Source organism: Nicotiana attenuata, chromosome 6 (genome assembly GCF_001879085.1).
Source record: "Nicotiana attenuata strain UT chromosome 6, NIATTr2, whole genome shotgun sequence".
NCBI classification, from domain to species: Eukaryota; Viridiplantae; Streptophyta; class Magnoliopsida; order Solanales; family Solanaceae; genus Nicotiana; species Nicotiana attenuata.
The window spans coordinates 57,942,815-57,965,370 of record NC_031994.1 but is presented as its reverse complement, the minus strand read 5'-3'; positions in this window follow the sequence as shown (position 1 = coordinate 57,965,370).

The following is a 22,556-nucleotide window of genomic DNA, read 5'->3' as shown; positions in this document are numbered from 1 at the left end:
TGAAACCACCCCGAACTCATCTAGAACCTCCCGGATACAAACCATATATCAATTTCAATCATAAAACACGCTACGGACCTGCTCGGGCACTCAAAACACTAAAAAGAGATCGTCTTAACCCGATATTGACCATGGTCAAACTCCCAAATTTCTTAACTTTACTAGTCTCTCAACCAATGATCCAAAAACATACCCAAGCCCCTCGGGACTCCAAACCAAAAGTGCACACCAGTCTAAAAATATCATACGAACTTGCTCACGCGAATAACACCTAGAACTACGAATTGAACAACAAATCAAATGAAATTTTGAAGAAAGCTTTGAAATCTCTATTTTTACCACTGGACGTCCGAATCACGTCAAACCAACTCCGTTTCCCACCAAATTTCACAGATAAGTCAAAAATATCATATTGGACCTGTACCGGGCTCCGGAACCAAAATACGGACCCGGTATCAACAATGCCAAACATTTAATCATTTCTTAAAAACATTAAATTTTTTATACTTTTAATCATTATTAAAAATTCATAACTCAAGCTAGGGACCTCGGAATTCTATTCCGGGCATATGCCCAGATCCCATATTTCAATACGGCCCACCGGGACCGTCAAAACACGGGTCCGGGTCCATTTACTCAAAACGTTAGCCGAAGTCAACTAAAATTAACTTTTTGGCAAAAATTCTTGTTTTATTAGTTTTTTTAGCATATAAGCCTCCCGAGTCAATACCCGGACTACGCACACAAATTGAGGAAGGCTAGAATGAGGCTCTTAAGGCTTCGAAACACAGAGTTTGGTTCTAAATCATCGAGCAAAGTGCAGATACTTAAAATAACCAGTTGGGTCGCTACATCCTCCACCACTTAAACACATGCTCGTCCTCGAACGTGCCAAGAGTCGTTCCAAAGCTATCATATCACAGTGTAACCTTACTATGCGTAATCCCGGGGAGATCCCACGTCACCCTATTCCACATAAGCCCACCAACACAACACAATTAGAGATCCTTATTTCAACCTTGGTCCTGAAACCTTAGAACTTGATCTCTACCATCCAGAATTCATTGCAAGACCTAAATCCCACATCTACACACTGTATAAGTCTGAACAAGTTGTATCAACTCACAACCATAACCCAAGATGTAATCACATGATATACCCCATCACTTCGACACTCACAGTATGAACTGCTGACCACTATTATGCTCAAAACAAATCCAAAACAAATCCGGTGCTGGTAGCAAACCTCGTATCGACTACAACCTCGTTCGAAACCTTCATACCCTACCGATTATGAAAGAAACACGCATAACCGCTTAACCACTCATCTAATCAATAAGCCAAGAAACTCACTCGCCCGACCAAGGCCATTGTCCAAATCCTCAACAAACTATAGTGTTATTCTTTCAAACTTTCCTTATCCTAATACAATAGCGCAAATCTGGGGTCTAGAAACCTCATCTCAGCCAACACTGTAGCGCCCCCTTTTTTCCCTCCCCTTTTTGATGGGGAGGGGGTCCGGGTTTCGACATTCACGGGGTGTAATGACTCATTTCCTTTTTGGGAATTGGGTATTTGAAGAGTCGCCACCTAATTGATTATGGTGCGTTAGGGCACCTAGAGCGATTAACTCTTGGGTTGGTCTGCATTACCAGAGATTAGGGTAAGGGCTCGAAGTAACCTCGAGGGGAAGGTGTTAGGCACCCCTCTGGGTCCACAACTGTGGGTCCCGGCCGAACTTGTACTTACGAATTAGTCCAAAAATAAAATAAACAGTTGAAGAAGATAATTGCAAGCAGAGCATGTTGGTGTTGGGCATTGTATAACTCAAATAAGAATTTAAACAGTTTGTATGTATACAAGGAAGATAAAGCTTCAAGTAAAGAGGATTTGGGGAGAGGGGGGTCCTAGGTTGGTTAGCCTATAGGATCACATCAGTACAATGCCCGGTAATCACTCCTTGGAAAGGGGCTACGCGTGGCATTAGCGCACCGATCATCATATCCATGTCTACCCTTCCCGTCCCCTTATTGGTCATGTAAAGCGAGTGTTTGGTCAACGATTCCTATTGCATGCTGCTACTCGTCCCTTCTTAATGGTCCTGGAGGGAGTTAGGACCTCTACCTATAGGTGGTTCTAGACATAACCCTAAGGTTTTTAAAAGGCGAAAATTCTAAGGCGACAGTCAAAAGCATTTTGGGACTTTCACACATAATGGGAGCAATTAAGAGGCTCAGAGTTTCCTCCTCAAACAAACATATAAGTAGCACGACTCAAGCACAGTTAAGGTCTTTTATTAAACAATGTCCTAAAGAAAGATATCTAAGTGAACATGCAGAAACAAACAAACCCCTTTTTTAGACTCAGAAATTATACCCTAGCAATTGCCTAAGGACTCCTTTTAAAGCCTGTTAGGATCAGAAAGCATTAAGCGATAGAGACAGTTTCAGAGAATACAATTTTGAAAGCGCCCTAGAGGCATGCCTATACGCAGGATACTGGTATCTATTAATGCAGAAACGAACAGATTTTGAAATAGGCTCCTTTAATACTTATAGGCATGATATCTAATGAGATAAGGCAGTTTGAAAGAACTTGTTTCAGAACTTGCTTAATACTTAATAAGACCAATTCAGGAATGAACTAGGCATGATTAAAGGAGCTCATTAGACTAAATTAGATTAACAGACAGAATTGCGAGTAGGACTCCCTATAGGCATGATATCTAGGCGTATTACTGATTTTAGTCAGTTTGTAAATGTGGCAACATACAGAAGTACTCATTATAACTATATCTGAATTAAGTCCTATAGGCATGGTATCTATTATTAAACTGATTTTAAGACATGATTTCTTGGAACCTATATGCATGGTTTCTAAAACATGACAGAATGTAAAACCTTATAGACATGGTTTCTACTTGACGAGTAAGCAAACTTAAAGGTGAAGTCCTATGGACATGATTTCTATTTGGCAAGGCAATCAGATTCAAAGAGTAAAGTCCTAAGGGCATGTTTTCTATTTAGAACAAACAGACTTGAAAAAGTAAAGTCCTAAGAGCATGTTTTCTATTTAGAACAAACAGACTTGAAAAAGTAAAGTCCCAAGAGCAGGACTTTTACCCGTATTACCCCAGAAAATATGTATCTCCCCACCCCTTTTCACTAAATACCCCAATATCTGTTTACAAATTATTACAGGCCAATGAATTACATAAATAAAATAGAAAATCAAGAAGCTATTCTATAGGGAGCCTTCAATTAGGCCCAGGTTTCCCAAAGCCTCCAATGGTCTCATATGCCTAAGTTCCATAGACAAATCAGAGTCTAGGTGCATCAAAGTTCCCTAAGGATCTCAAGGATCCCGGGAAGTGCTTACACCTAGACTTAGCAACCGAGAATTGAACAAGTGCAGTGTGGAAAAGCCAGCCTCTGTATGCCAGAGTTCAGAGGGTTCTCAAAGGATCCCAAGGCAGTACACATACTAGAGGGGGCAGAACTTATTGACTAAGAGTAAAGTGAGAAGTGGTGGACACAAGTTGAAAAGGGTCTTGGTAAGAAACTGTATTTAACGAAAGCCTTTTTTGAAAGTAATTTAGTAAAGCAACAGAGCTGGTTTGAGAAAAAGAGATTGGAATAGTTAACACAGTCCAAACACGGCTAGTTTACAGAACAAAGTGAATTCAGTAATCACACTCAAGGGCAAGAGGGTTTGGGACACATAGAACATTTGACTGCAAACACAGAACCCAGCCAGGGTCTAGGACTGGTTTAGACATGCTCAGAAATAGCTGACACTGGCATAGTCACAAAACCAGACATGAAGAACACAACCACATAGAGGGGTGATAGGGATTTGGGATTTATGGGATGTAGTATGGTAAGCATACAACAGGTGAGAGACAATTGGTAAGACATGCTCAGAAACACACATAAAGGGAATATACTAATCTAAAGGAAGGGAAAGACATAATAACATGCTAGTAATGTGTTCTTAACTACAAGTTTCACAACAGAACCACAAATAGAAGCAAACCAGAAACAAGAAGAACTGAAATAATAAGAGAATCATGTTGTTGTTGGAACTTTGAATTGAAAACTAGGACATACCTGTGAAGAGGAGAGTAAGCAGAATGAAAAGAACAAGAGAGCACAAATGGTTAGCCTTGGCTTACAGCCGGCTAACAATAGCAGATAGCACAAGAGAGAGAGCAGAGATTTTTAAAGTATAAGAGATAGTCTTTGAACCCAAGTGTTCGTGTGTTGTGCTAATGAAAGACTAAAGCATTTATAGTTTGAAAACAGGTAGTAAATAAGGTAAAAATCATAGTAGCATAATAATTGAGGAACTCAGAATCAATCAATCAGAAAATCAAGGCAAGTACTCCCTTAATTAAGGGAACTAATTCAAACGGTAAGAACCAGTAGCATATAAGGCAAGAAAAAAAATCAGTACATGACTAATAAGGAAATAATCAAAGTTCGGTAAGCATAGGGTAGTCAATTAGGACTAAATTCGGAAAACTTCAATTAAGGGAATGATTTAGTTAGTATAAAGTACCACAGCAAATAAGGTAATGAAATCAGTCAATTTAAACAGACGAGGTAGAACTTTAGGGTTTTAAAAGAAAATCTTTCAATCAAACCATCAATTAAGGAAATCAGAATCAATCAATAGGGAGTCATGATTCTATACTTCACCATACAAATAGAGAAGACCAAACAGACGTAGCAAAATGGCAAGGTCAGCAATATCGACAGAAAGGGGCAAGAGATGAACAAACAAGATGAATACAATTACACAGAAGTGATATAAGTAGGCTAAGGACTCAGTAAAACACATTCGAAGCATGGTAACCACAGAAGCTTAACAAGAATCAAGTAGTCAGGCTAACACACAGAACCAAGACAAAGAAAATCTTAAAAATTAGGGCTTTTTAACATAGGCGAGTTAAAGAGCAGTAAGAACATAGAATCATTCGAGATAAGCAAGGAAAGAGGTTTAAACATAAAGAAAAATCATTTTAAACAAGTGTAGAAGAAACTCCGAGAAACCCTAACTTTAAAGAAAGTAAAAACGGCTCAAAGTTGAAGATTTTTAAAGAGAGGTCTGAGAACAGTGTAGAACATAGAAAGAACAGACTTGAGTCGTTAAAAATAGCACAGATCTGAGAGATTCAAACAAAAGTTAGGGTTTCAAAGGAAACCCGGATAGAAACGGAAGAACCTGCTATAAACTTCAAAGATCGTAACAAATATGGTGTGATTTTGCCCAAAATCACACCGGTGAAGCCATGAACAACCAAAACAGCAACCCAACACATAAGTCGGCATGGCCCAGGGCCCTTGAAGGCCTCAGAGATGATGAGCAAGGCGAGGGGGAAACCATTGGAGGCTTGGGGTTGAAAGGGGGTCGCGGAGATGGCCGGAGAGGGAGGCGGTGGTTGAAGAAGGCTAGGGTTGGGTTGAGAGAAGAGAGAAGACTAGAGAATTCAAAGACTGCGGGGGTTTGGAAATGATTTAGAGTTGGGGGGGTTGTATGAATTAAAAAGGAAAGAACAAATGAGGGTCGTTGATCTTTTAGATCAACGGCCAGGATCTGATGGGTTTTGGGTCGGGTAGGAAGTGTTTGGGGCCTGGGTCGGGTTATTTAATAGGAGATTAGGCTGGGATTGGGTTCAATTAGGCTAAAATTGAAAGCCAAATCTGGCTATGATTTAAATAGATAATTTTCCCTATTTTAATTTAATAAATAATAAAATAGTTTTTGAAAATAATTTTTCTATACCAAAATGATTTAAAATATATTATTATCATTTTAAAAATATAGCGGCCAATTTAACACGTATAAAATATAATTATACATTAAAATGGGCTAACATTGCAATTTAGCTTGAAAAATACCAAATGTAATTACAAAAATGCATAAAAATTATATTAATTACATTTTGGTATAAGTATAGAAATTAAATGAATAAATCATCATAACAATAATTTGGGAAATAATTATTGGGATTTTATGAATAAAAGGGGAGAAAATAAATCAATTTGAATCCTTAAAATTATGGGAAAAATTATAAAATCTTGTGCATGCTTATATATGCATATATATGCTATTTTGAAGGTATTTATGCATATTTAAAATATATAGGAAAAAATTGGGTATCAACAGCTGCCCCTCTTTACCCGGGAAGGATGAAAGAGTTTTCGGGTAAAGAAATGATGGCCAATTTTGACCGGATGGGAGGTTTTGAAAGACGGAGGCCGAACTCCGGTTTTCGAGTTGCCTACATACCCCTGGTCTTACAGGAATCAGGCCATGTGTAGTCCTAGATTCACCCGCGGAGTATGTCGATGAAATTATTGCAAGAACGGACACGAGATGCGGAAGCGGCTACGATGAGCGGTTAAGGCTCGGGACGGTTGGAGGCAATTGGGAGCGAGATTGCTCCTGCTAGGATAGCGGTTGCTTACTGGTTACCTGCAGATGAAAGATGCTACAAACGTATTTGCAAAATTTATACATGATGCAAATTCCCTTTGGACCATGAAGCTTATCTTTGGACGGTTAAAGATGACGTCCTGGAACATGAATTGTTTAGTGAGGGATTCACAGGCCATGAAATGGTGTTCTCGGGCCATGAAAATGGTGCCTCCGAACCATGACGCCTTTGAATAATGATATGCAAGTTCGAGAGATCCTCAGGCCATGGCATGGTGTCTTCTGGCTATGAGGATGATGCCTTTAGACTATGACGCCTTTGGATAGATTGGCAATATTTCAGCCCATGATATGCAATAATATGATGTAACAAGACAGGGCTTAGTCTTGTGAAATGGAGGGCAGAGCTTAGCCCGATTGAAAAACAAGTAGATAGTAGTAGAAGTAGAGCAATATCTGTGCAAAGAGGGACAATGCTTAGTCCCGTGCAAGTGGGGAGGCAAGGATTAGCCTTATGCAAATGGAGAGGCAAAGATTAGCCTTGTGAAATTATGGATCCAAGGACTAGGCTCATGCAAATGTGGAGGCAAGGATTAGCCTCATGCAAATATGGAGTCAAGGATTAGACTCATGCAAGTATGGAGTCAGGGCTTAGACTCATGCAAGTATGGAGTCAGGGCTTAGAATCATGCAAGATTGGAGGCAGAGCTTAGTCTCATGCAAATGTGGAGTCAGAGCTTAGACTCATGCAAGATTGGAGACAGAGCTTAGTCTCATGTAAATGTGGAGTTAGAGATTAGACTCATGCAAATGTGGAGTCAGAGATTAGACTCATGCAAATGTGGAGTCAGAGATTAGACTCATGCAAGTATGGAGTCAGAGATTAGAATCATGCAAAGAGAAGGCAGTGCTTAGCCTTATGCAGATATGGAGTCAGGGATTAGACTCATGCAAGATGGGAGACAGGGCTTAGTCTCATGCAGAGAGAAGGCAGTGCTTAGCCTTATGCAGATATGGAGGTAGAGCTTAACCTCATGGAAGGATGGATTCAGGGCTTAGACTCATGCAAGATTGAAGACAAAGCTGAGTCTCATGCAAATGTGGAGTCAGATCTTAGACTCATGCAAATGTGGAGTCAGAGATTAGACTCATGCAAATGTGGAGTCAGAGATTAGACTCATGCAAGTATGGAGTCAGAGATTAGACTCATGAAAATGTGGAGTCAGAGATTAGACTCATGCAAATGTGGAGTCAGAGATTAGACTCATGCAAGTATGGAGTCAGAGATTAGACTCATGCAAAGAGAGAATAGCAAATAAGGGTAGAGTATGTCTTAGCTAGGATATATTCAGTGTCTGATGGCCAGATGGATGTTGAATTTGCTTTGTGTATACATGTTCCGCGAATGCTACCGTTACGTCAAATATGCCTGCGTTCAAAGAAAAATCGTAAGTTTTATGAGGGGAGGTTAGTTCTTACTTCGTATGTCGGCCTTGCTCTGCTCCGCTCTGGAAGCCCCCTTCGAGTTCCCCTAGGTAGCACCTGACTGTTATGAAAATATGATTTTCGAAAAATATGCAATCATTGATAAAATAGAATCGTTTTGGAAGCGTATTGATATATCAAGTAATTTTTTGATGAACTAGCGATTGTGACACATTTCAAAGGCATTGCAGCTCTCTTATGTTGGTATTTTGAGGGTCCTCCTCAAAATTCTGCCCCAGTTTGGTAGACGATCTCTAACCGTTTGCGAATGGTGGACCTTGCTAAATCTTCCTCGTAATTTTGAGAATCTTTCTCAAAATTCTGCCCCGGTTCTTGACTAATGACTGACTTCCTATCATGTGATGGTGCTGGCTGGACTTGTCCCGAAATTTTGAGGACCTTCCTCAAAATTCTACCCTAGTTTCTGATTTTGGGGGGAAATGAAAATTTTATTATGATATGACCGAACCCATAAGGCTACCTACGTATCCCCTCTTAAACGTGAATCAGGTCAAGCGTAGTTCAATTACATCAAATGAGGAAATGCAAAGTATCTAAGCATAGTATCTCTTGACTACGTCTGAATTGATTGGTTTTGGCCATATTTCTCCATCCATCTCTGCAAGTATGAGTGCTCCTCCTGTCAGGACCCTGTGAACCATATACGCAACTTGCCAGTTGGGAGAGAATTTCCCTTTGGCTTCATCTTGATGCGGGAAGATTTTCTTCAATACCAGCTGCCCTGGTGCGAACTATCTTGGTTTGACCTTTTTGTTGAAAGCTCTAGACATTCTGTTCTGATAGAGTTGGTCGTGGCATACTGCGTTCATCCTCTTTCCATCGATAAGGGCCAATTGTTCATAGCGACTTCTTATCCATTTCGCATCGCTGAGTTCACTTCCTGTATGACTCTTAAAGAAGGAATATCCACCTCGGTTGGGATGACAGCCTCGGTACCATAAACCAACATGTAGGGGGTTACCCAGGTTGACGTGCGAACTGTGGTGTGGTACCCTAACAGAGCAAAGGGTAACTTCTCACGCCACTGCTTGTGATTCTCTACCATTTTCCTTAGTATCTTCTTAATGTTTTTGTTGGCAGCTTCTACGGCTCCATTCATCTGAGGTCTGTAGGTAGTGGAATTCTTGTGCTTGATTTTGAAAGTTTCACCTATAGCTTTCATCAGATCACTGTTGAGGTTGGCGGCATTGTCAGTAATAATGGACTCAGGAACTCCGAACCGGCAGACGATACGATCCTTGACAAAATCTACGACGACTTTCTTGGTTACAACTTTGTAAGATACAGCTTCTACCCATTTTGTGAAGTAATCAATGGCTACCAGAATGAACCGATGTCCGTTCGAAGCAGTGGGCTCAATCAGACCAATAACATCCATTCCCCAGGCGGCGAATGGCCAAGGTGAGCTTGTTGCATTGAGCTCATTTGGCGGTACTTTTATCATGTCGGCATGCACTTGACACTGAAAGCATTTGCGGACATACTGAATACAATCCGTCTCCATGGTCATCCAAAAGTAACCTACTCTGAGTATTTCTTGGCCAAGACGAAACCGTTCATGTGCGGACCACAGGTCCCAGCATGCACATCCTCAAGTAGCTTAGAAGCTTCCTTTGCGTCGACACACCTTAGTAAACCCAAATCCGGAGTTCATCTATACAAGTTCCCTCCACTGTGGAAGAAGTGATTTGACAATATCCGGAGCGTGCGTTTCTGAGTGTGATTCGCATGCTCCAGGTATTCTCCTTTTGATAAGTACTCCCTGATGTCATGGAACCAAGGATTTCCATCTGTTTCTTCTTCGACATGAGCACAATATGCCGGCTGATTATGGATCCTTACCGGGATGGGATCAATATAGTTCTTATCTGGATGTTGTATCATGGATGACAAAGTGGCTAATGCGTCGGCGAACTCATTCTGAACTCTGGGCACATGTCGGAATTCTATCTTTGTGAACCTCCTTTTCAATTCCCGCACATGGTGCAGATATGGCAATATCTTGGAATTCTTGGTGGCCCACTCTCCTTGTACCTGGTGCACAAGCAAATATGAATCACCGATCACCAACAACTCCTGAATGTTCATGTCGACTGCCATGTTAAGCCCTAGTATGCAAGATTCATATTCCGCCATATTGTTGGTGCAGGGAAATCTGAGTTTAGCAGAAACGGGGTAATGTTGACCCGTTTCTGACACCAAAACTGCTCCAATGCCTACTCCTTCGAAATTGGCGGCTCCGTCAAAGAACATCCACCAACCGTCATATGCTTCAGTAATGTCTTCTCCTATGAATGATACTTTTTCATCAGGTAAATACATTTTCAAGGGTTCATATTCCTCTCCCATCGGATTTTCAGCGAGGTGATCTGCCAATGCTTGTCCCTTGACTGCCTTTTGAGCTACATAGACGATGTCGAACTTACTCAGTAGTATCTGCCATTTAGCTAACTTTCTAGTAGGCATGGGCTTCTGAAATATGTACTTCAGGGGATCCATCCTGGATATGAGGTATGTAGTGTAGGCACAGAAATAATGCTTCAATTTCTGGGCTATCCAGGTCAAAGCACAGCAAGTGCGTTCAAGTAGAGAATACCGTGCTTCATAAGGTGTGAATTTCTTACTCAAGTAATATATGGCTTGCTACTTTCTTCCTGTCTCATCATGTTGTCCTAAAACACATCCGAAGGCTCCATCTAACATGGATAGATAAAGGAGAAAAGGTTGTCCTGGTTCTGGCGGGACCAGAACTAGCGGTGTGGACAGGTATTCCTTGATTTTGTCAAAAGCTTTCTGACAATCCTCGGTCCAACTTGTCTCGGCATCGTTCCTCAGCATCTTGAAGATGGGTTCACATATTACTGTGGACTGTGCTATGAATCGACTGATGTAGTTGAGCCGTCCTAGGAAGCTCATCACATCCTTTTTGCTTTTAGGTGCTTTGACTTTAGTCGGATCTAGCTCGATCCCTCGGCGACTGACAATGAATCCCAATAACTTTCCTGCAGGAACCCCGAATGCACACTTTGCGGGGTTCAACTTCAAATTGTACCTCCTGAGCCTGTCGAAGAATTTCCTCAAGTCTGCTATGTGATCTGCGGTCCTCTTGGATTTGATAATGACGTCGTCCACATATACCTCTATTTCCTTGTGTATCATATCATGGAAGATGGTTGTCATGGCCCTTATGTAAGTAGCCCCAGCATTCTTTAGACCGAATGGCATCATCTTGTAACAGTATACACCCCAAGGCGTAATAAAAGCTGTCTTCTCGGCATCTTCTTCATCCATCCAGATCTGGTGATAACCTGCGAAGCAATCTACAAAGGATTGGAGTTCATGCTTGGCGCAGTTATCGATCAGGATATGTATATTTGGCAGTGGGAAGTCGTCTTTGGGACTTGCTTTGTTTAAATCCCGATAATCAACACATACTCGGACCTTCCCGTCTTTCTTCGGAACTGGCACAATGTTAGCTAACCATGTTGGGTACTCAACCACCCTGAGAACTCTGGCTTTGATCTGCTTGGTAACTTCCTCCTTGATTTTCAAACTCATGTTTGGTTTGAATTTTCTGAGTTTCTGCTTGACTGGCGGACACATGGGATTGGTAGGCAACTTGTGAGCTATTATAGATGTGCTCAATCGGTCATATCGTCATACGACCATGCGAAGATGTCCTCATATTCCTTTAGAAAACGGATGTTTTCTTCCTTCTCTATTGGCGACAAGTGAATGCTGATGTGGGTCTCTTTGACGGTCTCGACGTCTCCCAAATTTACTGCTTCTGTTTCGTCCAAGTTGGACTTAGGCTTGTTCTTAAAATTCTCAACTTCTCTGACAATTTCCTCAGGTATCTCATCTTCTTCCTCTGAGTCACTATTCTCATGTTGCGTTGCCTCATTACATGTCATAGTTACTGGTTCATCAGGAAAAGTAATAATAACACTGTAGAAGGGAAAAGTATAAAAATAGTAATGAATAATGATAAAGGACAAATGCATTTGATGAAAACTGAGAAAATTGTTCAGACAAAGCTTGGCTCGATGAATTGAGCATTTATTTTGAAACAAAGAAATCTTAAAACAAAATTGCTGGAAATTTAAAATGCCTAGAACGGCTATAAATTCTGCCAAGCTACCCAGGGACTCGGTGGGCTCGGGATGGTGTGGCGGTCCAGTTTCTGAGAATAGCTCCCTTCGCCATAGTCTGAATGGTGAGGCCTTCTTCCTCCTCCTCCTCAATTATTGCACTGCATCGTATCATTTATTCCGACTTTTCCTTTGCTTTTAGGATCACTTGGAAGAAGAGGATGTGGAAGACCTTTAGGTATGCTAATGATGCCAGTATGTGCTAACCAACCTCAGGGGATGGGAATAATAAATAAAAAATAAGCTAAAACAAAAGGTAACAAGTCAGTGAGGATTCTGAAATGTTTGCAGTATCTAAACAAATATTGCGGAAATATAAATTCACGTCCTAATTGGGAGCCTCGTTGTGCCCGAGGTAGGCCTAGCGACAAATAAATTTGGAGAACTTTTAATGCCAATAAATGCTTCATTTCATAATATAAAATAGTTGAATCCCAAAATGACACTAAAATAAACTAGGTCACTACTGGCACTTGGCCTTATTATATTTTAGGAAAAGCAAGTAAATCTAATCTATTTGGTCCCAGAAGGACCTTCCCCAGGTTGAATGTTCTCGTTGATCAAATCCTCCAGCTCGCGTAGGTTCATCAGTAAGACTGCTGCCTTTGCCAAATGTCCTCATTCGTTTCCCTCAGCGTTTTGGCAGTCGGTGACTCTCTTCCTCACTTTTCCTTCCAATTCCAACAGGCTGTACTCCAGATATTCTAGCTTTTCGCTAGTCTTGACGGCCCTTTCTTTCCATTCATTGATTTGGTCATTTGATGGAAGATTCCTCCACCAGTATAGCAAGAGTGAGGGTATGCTAACCATACCGAAGCTGGGGACCTCGTGCCTCATTTCCGGCAAAACAAAAGGTTAGACCTTACCCCCACCGGACTTGACTATTTATACATTTATGATCAACATATCAGCATTTAGTTCTCCAAATTAATGCACAGAACGTGGTTGTGTCCATTGGGATTATGGAAAACCCGATGGACTTTGGATAAGGCTTATCTTAGAGGATCATTATGTGGACAACATAACCGATCCGACTAGGTTTGACCATGATGCATGCACAATTTTAACCAGAGTAAAGTTTCTATGGGGTTTTAGACTGATACCCTCAAGCGGACAACTTGAGGGGGAAGGCACGGAACCGTCGACTGCACCGCTGATCAACTGGTTTTACCGCAAATAAGCCTTTCCGAATTTAAGGGTAGCAAATAGGAAGAGCGCAACCACTCATTAAAGCGTTGCTATAGGATTTGAGACGCACGAGTGGAATATGATGCGGAGCATGATTTATGCAGCAATTAATAACATGTAGTCAAGTATTTTCACGTAGGAAAAAAAATAAGTACAGTATTTAAATAATTGAAAGACGGTTACAGGAAAAAGGAAATAAGGAGACAAATTAGTTTCAGGGCAATAGAGAAATCATAAATGCTTGAAAAATAGACAGTTAAATTCAAATAAGGGAGCAGGGTATGGGATAAGCATGCTTGGACTAATTTATAAGAGCAAGTTCGTTGTGGTAAGAGCCTAAAAGATATCCCCAGCGGAGTCGCCATGATGTCGCGCCCCCTTTTTTCCCTCCCCTTTCTGACGGGGAGGGGGTTTGGGTTTCGACATTCATGGGGTGTAATGACTCAATTCCTTTTTGGGAATTGGGTATTTGAAGAGTCTCCACCTAACGGATTATGGTGCGTTAGGCTACCTAGAGCGATTAACTCTTGGGTTGGTCTGCATTATCAGAGATTAGGGTAAGGGCTCGAAGTAACCTCGAGGGGAAGGTGTTAGGAACCCCTCTTGGTCCATAACTGTGGGTCCCGACCGAACTTGTACTTACGAATTAGTCCAAAAATATAATAAACAATTGAAGCAGATAATTGCAAGCAGAGCATGTTGGGCATTGTATAGCTCAAATAAGAATTTAAACAGTTTGTATGTATAAAAGGAAGATAAAGCTTCAAGTAAAGAGGATTTGGGGAGAGGGGGGTCCTAGGTTGGTTAGCCTATAGGATCACATCAGTACAATGCCCGGTAATCACTCCTTGGAAAGGGGCTACGCGTGGCATTAGCGCACCGGTCATCATATCCATGTCTACCCTTCCCGTCCCCTTATTGGTCATGCAAAGCGAGTGTTTGGTCAACGATTCCTATTGCATGCTGCTACCCGTCCCTTCTTAATGGTCCTGGAGGGAGTTAGGACCTCTACCTATAGGTGGTTCTAGACATACCCCTAAGGTTTTTAAAAGGCGAAAATTCTAAGGCGACAGTCAAAAGTATTTTGGGACTTTCACACATAATGGGAGCAATTAAGAGGCTCAGAGTTTCCTCCTCAAACAAACATACAAGCAGCATGACTCAAGCACAGTTAAGGTCTTTTATTAAACAATGTCCTAAAGCAGGATATCTAAGTGAATATGCAGAAACAAACAAACCCCTTTTTTTAGACTCAGAAATTATACCCTAGAAGTTGCCTAAGGACTCCTTTTAAAGCCCGTTAGGATCAGAAAGCATTAAACGATAGAGACATTTTCAGAGAATGCAATTTTGAAAGTGCCCTAGAGGCATGCCTATACGCAGGATACTGATATCTATTAATGCAGAAACGAACAGATTTTGAAATAGGCTCCTTTAATACTTATAGGCATGATATCTAATGAGATAAGGCAGTTTGAAAGAACTTGTTTCAGAACTTGCTTAATACTTAATAAGACCAATTCAGGAATGAACTAGGCGTGATTAAAGGAGCTCATTAGACTAAATTAGATTAACAGATAGAATTGCGAGTAGGACTCCCTATAGGCATGATATCTAGGCGTATTACTGATTTTAGTCGATTTGCAAATGTGGCAACATACAGAAGTACTCATTATAACTATATATGAATTAAGTCCTATAGACATGATATCTATTATTAAACTGATTTTAAGACATGATTTCTTGGAACCTATATGCATGGTTTCTAAAACATGACAGAATGTAAAACCTTATAGACATGGTTTCTACTTGACGAGTAAGCAAACTTAAAGGTGAAGTCCAATGGATATGATTTCTATTTGGCAAGGCAATCAGATTCAAAGAGTAAAGTCCTAAGGGCATGTTTTCTATTTAGAACAAACAGACTTGAAAAAGTAAAGTCCTAAGAGCATGTTTTCTATAGAACAAAGAGACCTGAAAAAGTAAAGTCCCAAGAGCAGGATTTTTACCCGTATTACACCAGAAAATATGTATCTCCCAACCCCTTTTCACTAAATACCCCAATATCTGTTTACAAATTATTACAGGCCAATGAATTACATAAATAAAATAGAAAATCAAGAAGCTATTCTATAGGGAGCCTTCAATTAGGCCCAGGTTTCCCAAAGCCTCCAATGGTCTCATATGCCTCAGTTCCATAGACAAATCAGAGTCTAGGTGCATCAAAGTTCCCTAAGGATCTCAAGGATCCCGGGCAGTGCTTACACCTAGACTTAGCAACCGAGAATTGAACAAGTGCAGTATGGAAAGGCCAGCCTCAGTATGCCAGAGTTCAGAGGGTTCTCAAGGATCCCAAGGCAGTACACATACGTAGAGAGGGCAGAACTTATTGACTAAGAGTAGAGTGAGAAGTGGTGGACACAAGTTGAAAAGGTCTTAGTAAGAAACTGTATTTAACAAAAGCCTTTTTTGAAAGTAAGAGATGGTTTGAGAAAAAGAGATTGGAATAGTTAACACAGTCCAAACACGGCTAGTTCACAGAACCAAGTGAATTCAGTAATCACACACAGGGGCAAGGGGGTTTGGGACACATAGAACATTTGACTGCAAACACAGAACCCAGCCAGGGTCTAGGACTGGTTTAGACATGCTCAGAAATAGCTGACACTGGCATAGTCACAAAACCAGACATGAAGAACACAACCACATAGAGGGGTGATAGGGATTTGGGATTTATGGGATGTAGTATGGTAAGCATACAACAGGTGAGAGACAATTGGTAAGACATGCTCAGAAACACACATAATGGTAATATACTAATCTAAAGGAAGGGAAAGACATATTAACATGCTAGTAATGTGTTCTTAACTACAAGTTTCACAACAGAACCACAAATAGAAGCAAACCAGAAACAAGAAGAACTGAAACAATAAGAGAATCATGTTGTTGTTGGAACTTTGAATTGAAACTAGGACATACCAGTGAAGAGGAGAGTAAGCAGAATGAAAAGAACAAGAGAGCACAAATGGTTAGCCTTGGCTTGCAGCCGGCTAACAATAGCAGATAGCACAAGAGAGAGAGCAGAGATTTTTAGAGTATGAGAAATAGTCTTTGAACCCAAGTGTTCGTGTCTGTGCTAATGAAAGACTAGAGTATTTATAGTTTGAAAACAGGTAGTAAATAAGGTAAAAATCATAGTAGCATAATAATTGAGGAACTCAGAATCAATCAATCAGAAAATCAAGGCAAGTACTCCCTTAATTAAGGGAACTAATTCAAACGGTAAGAACCAGTAGCATATAAGGCAAGAAAAAATCAGTACATGACTAATAAGGAAAGAATCAAAGTTCGGTAAGCATAGGGTAGTCAATTAGGACTAAATTCAGAAAACTTCAATTAAGGGAATGATTTAGTTAGAATAAAGTACCACAGCAAATAAGGTAATAAAATCAGTCAATTTAAACAGACAAGGTAGAACTTTAGGGTTTTAAAAGAAAATCTTTCAATCAAACCATCAATTAAGGAAATCAGAATCAATCAATGGAGAGCCATGATTCTATACTTCAACATATAAATAGAGAAGATCAAACAGACGTAGCAAACAGGCAAGGTCAGCAATATCGACAGAAAGGGGCAGGAGATGAACAAACAAGATGAACACAATCACGCAGAAGTGATATAAGTAGGCTAAGGACTCAGTAAAACACATTCGAAGCATGGTAACCACAGAAGCTTAACAAGAATCAAGTAGTCAGGCTAACACACAAAACCAAGACAAAGAAGATCTTAAAAATTAGGTCTTTTTAACATAGGCGAGTTAAAGAGCAGTAAGAACATAGAATCAGTCGAGATAAGCAAGGAAAGAGGTTTAAACATAAAGAAAAATCAGTTTAAACAAGTGTAGAAGAAACTCCGAGAAACCCTAACTTTAAAGAAAGTAAAAACGGCTCAAAGTTGAAGATTTTTAAAGAGAGGTCTGAGAACAGTGTAGAACATAGAAAGAAACAGATTTGAGTCGTTAAAAATAGCACAGATCTGAGAGATTCAAACAAAAGTTAGGGTTTCAAAGGAAACCCGGATAGAAACGGAAGAACCTGCTATAAACTTCAAAGATTGTAACAAATATGGTTTGATTTTGCCCAAAATCACACCGGAGAAGCCATGAACAACCAAAACAGCAACCCAAGACATAAGTCGGCATGGTCCAAGGCCCTTAAAGGCCTCAGAGATGATGAGCAAGGCAAGGGGGAAACCATTGGAGGCTTGGGGTTGAAAGGGGGTCGCCGGAGATGGCCGGATAAGGAGGCGGTGGTTGAAGAAGGCTAGGGTTGGGTTGAGAGAAGAGAGAAGACCAGATAATTCAAAGGCGGCGGGGGTTTGAAATGATTTAGGGTTGGGGGTTGTATGAATTAAAAAGGAAAGAACAAATGAGGGCCGTTGATCTTTTAGATCAACGGCCAGGATCTGATGGGTTTTGGGTCGGGTAGGAAGTGTTTGGGGCCTGGGTCGGGTTATTTAATAGGATATTGGGCTGGGATTGGGTTTAATTAGGCTAAAATTGAAAGCCAAATCTAGCTATGATTTAAATAGCCAATTTTTCCTATTTTAATTTTAATAAATAATAAAATAGTTTCTGAAAATAATTATTCTATACCAAAATGATTTAAAATATATAATTATCATTTTAAAAATATAGGGGCCAATTTTACAAGTATAAAATATAATTATACATTAAAATGGGCTAACATTGCAATTATATGCAATTTAGCTTGAAAATTACCAAATGTAATTACAAAAATGCATAAAAGTTATATTAATTACATTTTGGTATAAGTATAGAAATTAAATGAATAAATCATCATAACAATAATTTGGGAAATAATTATTGGGATTTTATGAATAAAAGGGGAGAAAATAAATCAATTTAAATCCTTAAAATCATGAGAAAAATTATAAAACCTTGTGCATGCTTATATATGCATATATATGCTATTTTGAAGGTATTTATGCATATTTAAAATATATAGGGAAAAATTGGGTATCAACAAACACAAGCAGCCACACCGAAAAGTATCAACAATAATCATATGGAGCGCCTCACAACCCGGTTCCGTACACTAACTAGTAATAATCCATACATGACAGTTAACAGTAAGAAAACTAAATAAGAAGACTACTAAATAAGCTAAACAGACAAGGAAATTTTTTGCACTTTACTATGAACTATTTCTAACAAGTTGAAAGCAAAATACACGAAACAAGAATAAGGAGTCACATTTCATCACTGTACCATTGCGGCGTGCAACTCGATCCCATCATATCAATCCACATAGGGTACCCATCGAGTCATAATACTCGGCTCACTGATCACATGTGCGTCAACATCAAGCACAACAGAGTGCACAAAATATAACTGTGGGAAAAATCATTAGGACAAACAATACTGAGAAAGACAAGCACAACAATGGTGCAATAAGCAAATCAACATCACAAAGGTACTCTCGCCCATAATGCCATGAGGCCTAAACTGAATCATAATATGCGCGTGAAGAATCATGTAACCCTCACAACCTGTCATAGTATAAGAGAGAAACATATAACATAAACCAAGGCGCGAATAACATCCATTCCGCCCGATGATATACATGTGATAACAACTGCGCAAAAACAAACAAGTCCGATCCGATACAGAATACACATTCTCATTAGGCTCAAAAGCAACTCCCAAACCAATTTCCGATCATCCCCCAACATGTATTAACCCTCCAAAGGTCCGTAGCAATCTTTCTGTAACACCTACTATCAATCATCCAATCCTCAACATTTCTTCACAGCTCGCAATCAAGGAATAGTATGCCAACGAGAACATCCAGTCTCTGAACCTCACAAATACCAAAATCTTTATCCCTATTTTCAACATCGCTACTCAGATGGCTGACACGTAACTCATACTACATCATCTTACGGAAATGCACTCATAAGTCAAAACACAATGTACCTGGCAACAGGCGCTTCGATGAAAACATATAGTGCCAGCAAAACCTTAAACACCCGAAATTATTTGTGCCATCAAGAACACATATCCTTCCCTCGAAAACTAACTGCAACCTTGTACATGCCACTTTTCAACCCCACACGGCGCTTCGCCTCTAACATGCTAACTAGCAACACTACGATCGTCTCATAGTCAACTCTGAACCATCAGCAATATAGCTCCTATACCTGTAGAAAACATCAACTCCGACCGTGGTCATAACCATGAAAAGTTCTCCGGAACTCAGTAACACATAATCGAGTTATCAGAACCAATCGCCTCTAACTCAACCGAGTCACGCATACTGCGAACCCGAAAGTAACTCAATCCGATGTGACCGCCCTAAGGGAACTTCATGGAAACCCGAAGCCATTTCTTGCATCACTCCAACATTGACATGTAGACCTTTCTTGACAAGGAAATACCGCATATCCAATTACCATTCGCTACTGATTTCAAGCTTGCCCGCAGACAAATTCAATAAGTCCTTAAAGGCTACATAAGACCTGGAACTTGCCAGAACCTTCTCGATAACCACTCATCTTACTCTGATCTTCAATACACAGCTAATACGCGTCGGGCAACCCGTGCTTCACCAGCATAAGCCCATTCAAAGGAATAACTAAGCGATCTCTGTCTGGAAATTGATACGGCCCATGATCCTACAATCCGATCGTCATTAGCAGACTCCACCACTTAGCTCGAAGCCATAGATCACCTCATTAGCACCCCAAAGTACTATATCTTCACAGCATGCCCCAATCCGCACGACTATTTACCTGAATACTTCAAAAATTCATGCAATACTGATCATAGAACACCCTGAAGATTCTGCCAAGCACTTACCCATCATTGCAATAGTCAAACAACTTCCCCAAATGCACTGAAATGATGACATATGCACTCCACCGAATGGAAACCTCATACAAGACACACAATCCAAACTCATTATGCAGGAGATGGCCCGCTGGTTATACTTAAATCGACACCTTGCCATGAACTCACCTTAATCACAATAGTTTGGCCACCAGCCAATCTTCCCCAAATCTTTGCTTACCAGCCAGACATATGAACCCGCCTCCTGCCACAAATGAACGAATAAAAGATTAACACTGTATCTGCTTCTGAGGCTAGACAGCACATCGCTTTGTCTTCTCTTCATTTCTCCTTCTAGATTTCTCCAGATTCTTCTCTAGATTCAATTGCGTGTTATGAACTAGAATCATTGAGTGTAGATTCAACAAATTCACATGTATGTATATATTAATTTTTCATTGTGTAATTTTAGGCAGGTAGGAGTTGATGTTGATGTGAGAAGTTACTATGTTGAGATAATAATATAATATATTTTTATAATTTAAATTAAGATAATACTAAATGTATTTTTATTAGTACTCTATATAGTATGACTTCACTCAGTTTCAATATAGATGAGATAGTTTGACTTGACACGGAGTTTACGAACGAAAAAGAAGACTTTTGAAAATTATGATCCTAACAGTTTTGTGGGGCCATGATATTTGTATGGGCGTAAAAACTTCTCATTATATGTAAAATGGGTAAAATAAAAAATTTAAAGTTAAACTATTTCCAAATACATAAATGTGCCATTCTTTTGGAACAAACTAATAAGAAAAATATTTTATGTAAATTGAAAGGGAAGGAGTATTTATTTTTGAATCATATTGTATCTTTATTTGTTTGTATCACCGACTATATATGGAGTTATAATATTTAAGTTTATGTCAAAAGTTATTCATATAATTTGTTCTTTTTAATTTATACAATTTAGCAGGATTATAATACTATCCGCACATCGTGCGGGTACTAATACTAATTGTAATTAATATTCAAATACAATGGCAGAGCTAAGAACGTGGTTTTTCTCATTTTAACTTTTCGACCTGCAAAAATATACTCCTATATATGTAGATGCTCCACCCATATCTCGTCTGTCCTCTCGCTCCCGGTCCCATATGCCCTCTAACCGGCGAACAGTCCCTACCACCTGCTGAAACGAAACATTTGACTCCAACTCTCGAGCCATGCTGAACCGAAGTGACTGAGGTACAAACTCTCTCAAAACATCTCTAAAACTGAACTCATGTAAGTGAAACTGTATCGGCCGATTACCCAACTCATATGTCCACCACCACTGATAAGTCGCTCCGTCAAGCTGGAACATAGTAAAAGCAACCACACTTGTCTCTGCAATACCCATAGTGTTGATAATCCGATGACACTCCCCTATGAAACCCATTGTGCTCTCTCAAGCCAAACCGCTGAATGCAGGAGGGTCACTCTTTCTTGAACCTTGCAAATTCTAAGTTGCTCTCCCTCGGATGTTGCTGCCCTGACCATGGGCTAAACTAGAACCACAAATTGTGTCGCCATGACGCCTGGAACCTGACCAACGGAAACTCACTGCCCAGAGTGTGGTCTAGCTGCAGCACGTACTCCTCATCGATCTCTGCATCTAGCGATACCTGCTCCGGAAGTAGCGTCATTGATAACTGCAGCTCGTGTCCTCACTGCCGGTGAGAGAATGGAAGAATAAAAGTTCAAACTCCAAGATCAATAAGCTCGCACGATAAGAATGAAGGAAGTGAGATTGTCCTAATAGTTCCTCAGCCTCTCGAAGATAAGTACAGACGTCTCCGTNTTTTGCTTTGGAATCTTCAAAGGGAATATTCTACTGAATATTCTCTCTAATTGTACTGTTTAGGGCTCCTTGGGATATCCCATATAAAGAGCATGAGAGATAAGAAAAGGAGGGGGGGGGGGGGGGGAACAGAGGACTTCTCTAAAAAAGGAGACTCTCTATCTCTAGAAAAAATAAAAACATATCTCTCTAAAGAGTTTAGATGTTCTGTTATCCCACATTCTCCATCAGATCCGAAAAGGGTCCTAAGATTCTTGTATTTATCTATCATTCATCTTTATCAAATAAAAGAGGATCCACCTCACTCAAGATTGAGTGAATCTTCTCCTTTATTTATATTTTATTGCCATTTAATGTTATTTAATGCACGGTCTTTTTCATACTATTAGATCCGGCCATAACTCTGTCAGCATTTGTACTCAACTATATTTTTCTATTTATGTTATCCATCTTAGATCTAGAATTAATTATCCTTAATTAGGATTTACCCTCTATCTTCTTATTTAATTAGTTTAACAAAAGGTGTTATACTTTTTGGTCAAACAAACTTTATGACGGAATGACTCAAATGAAT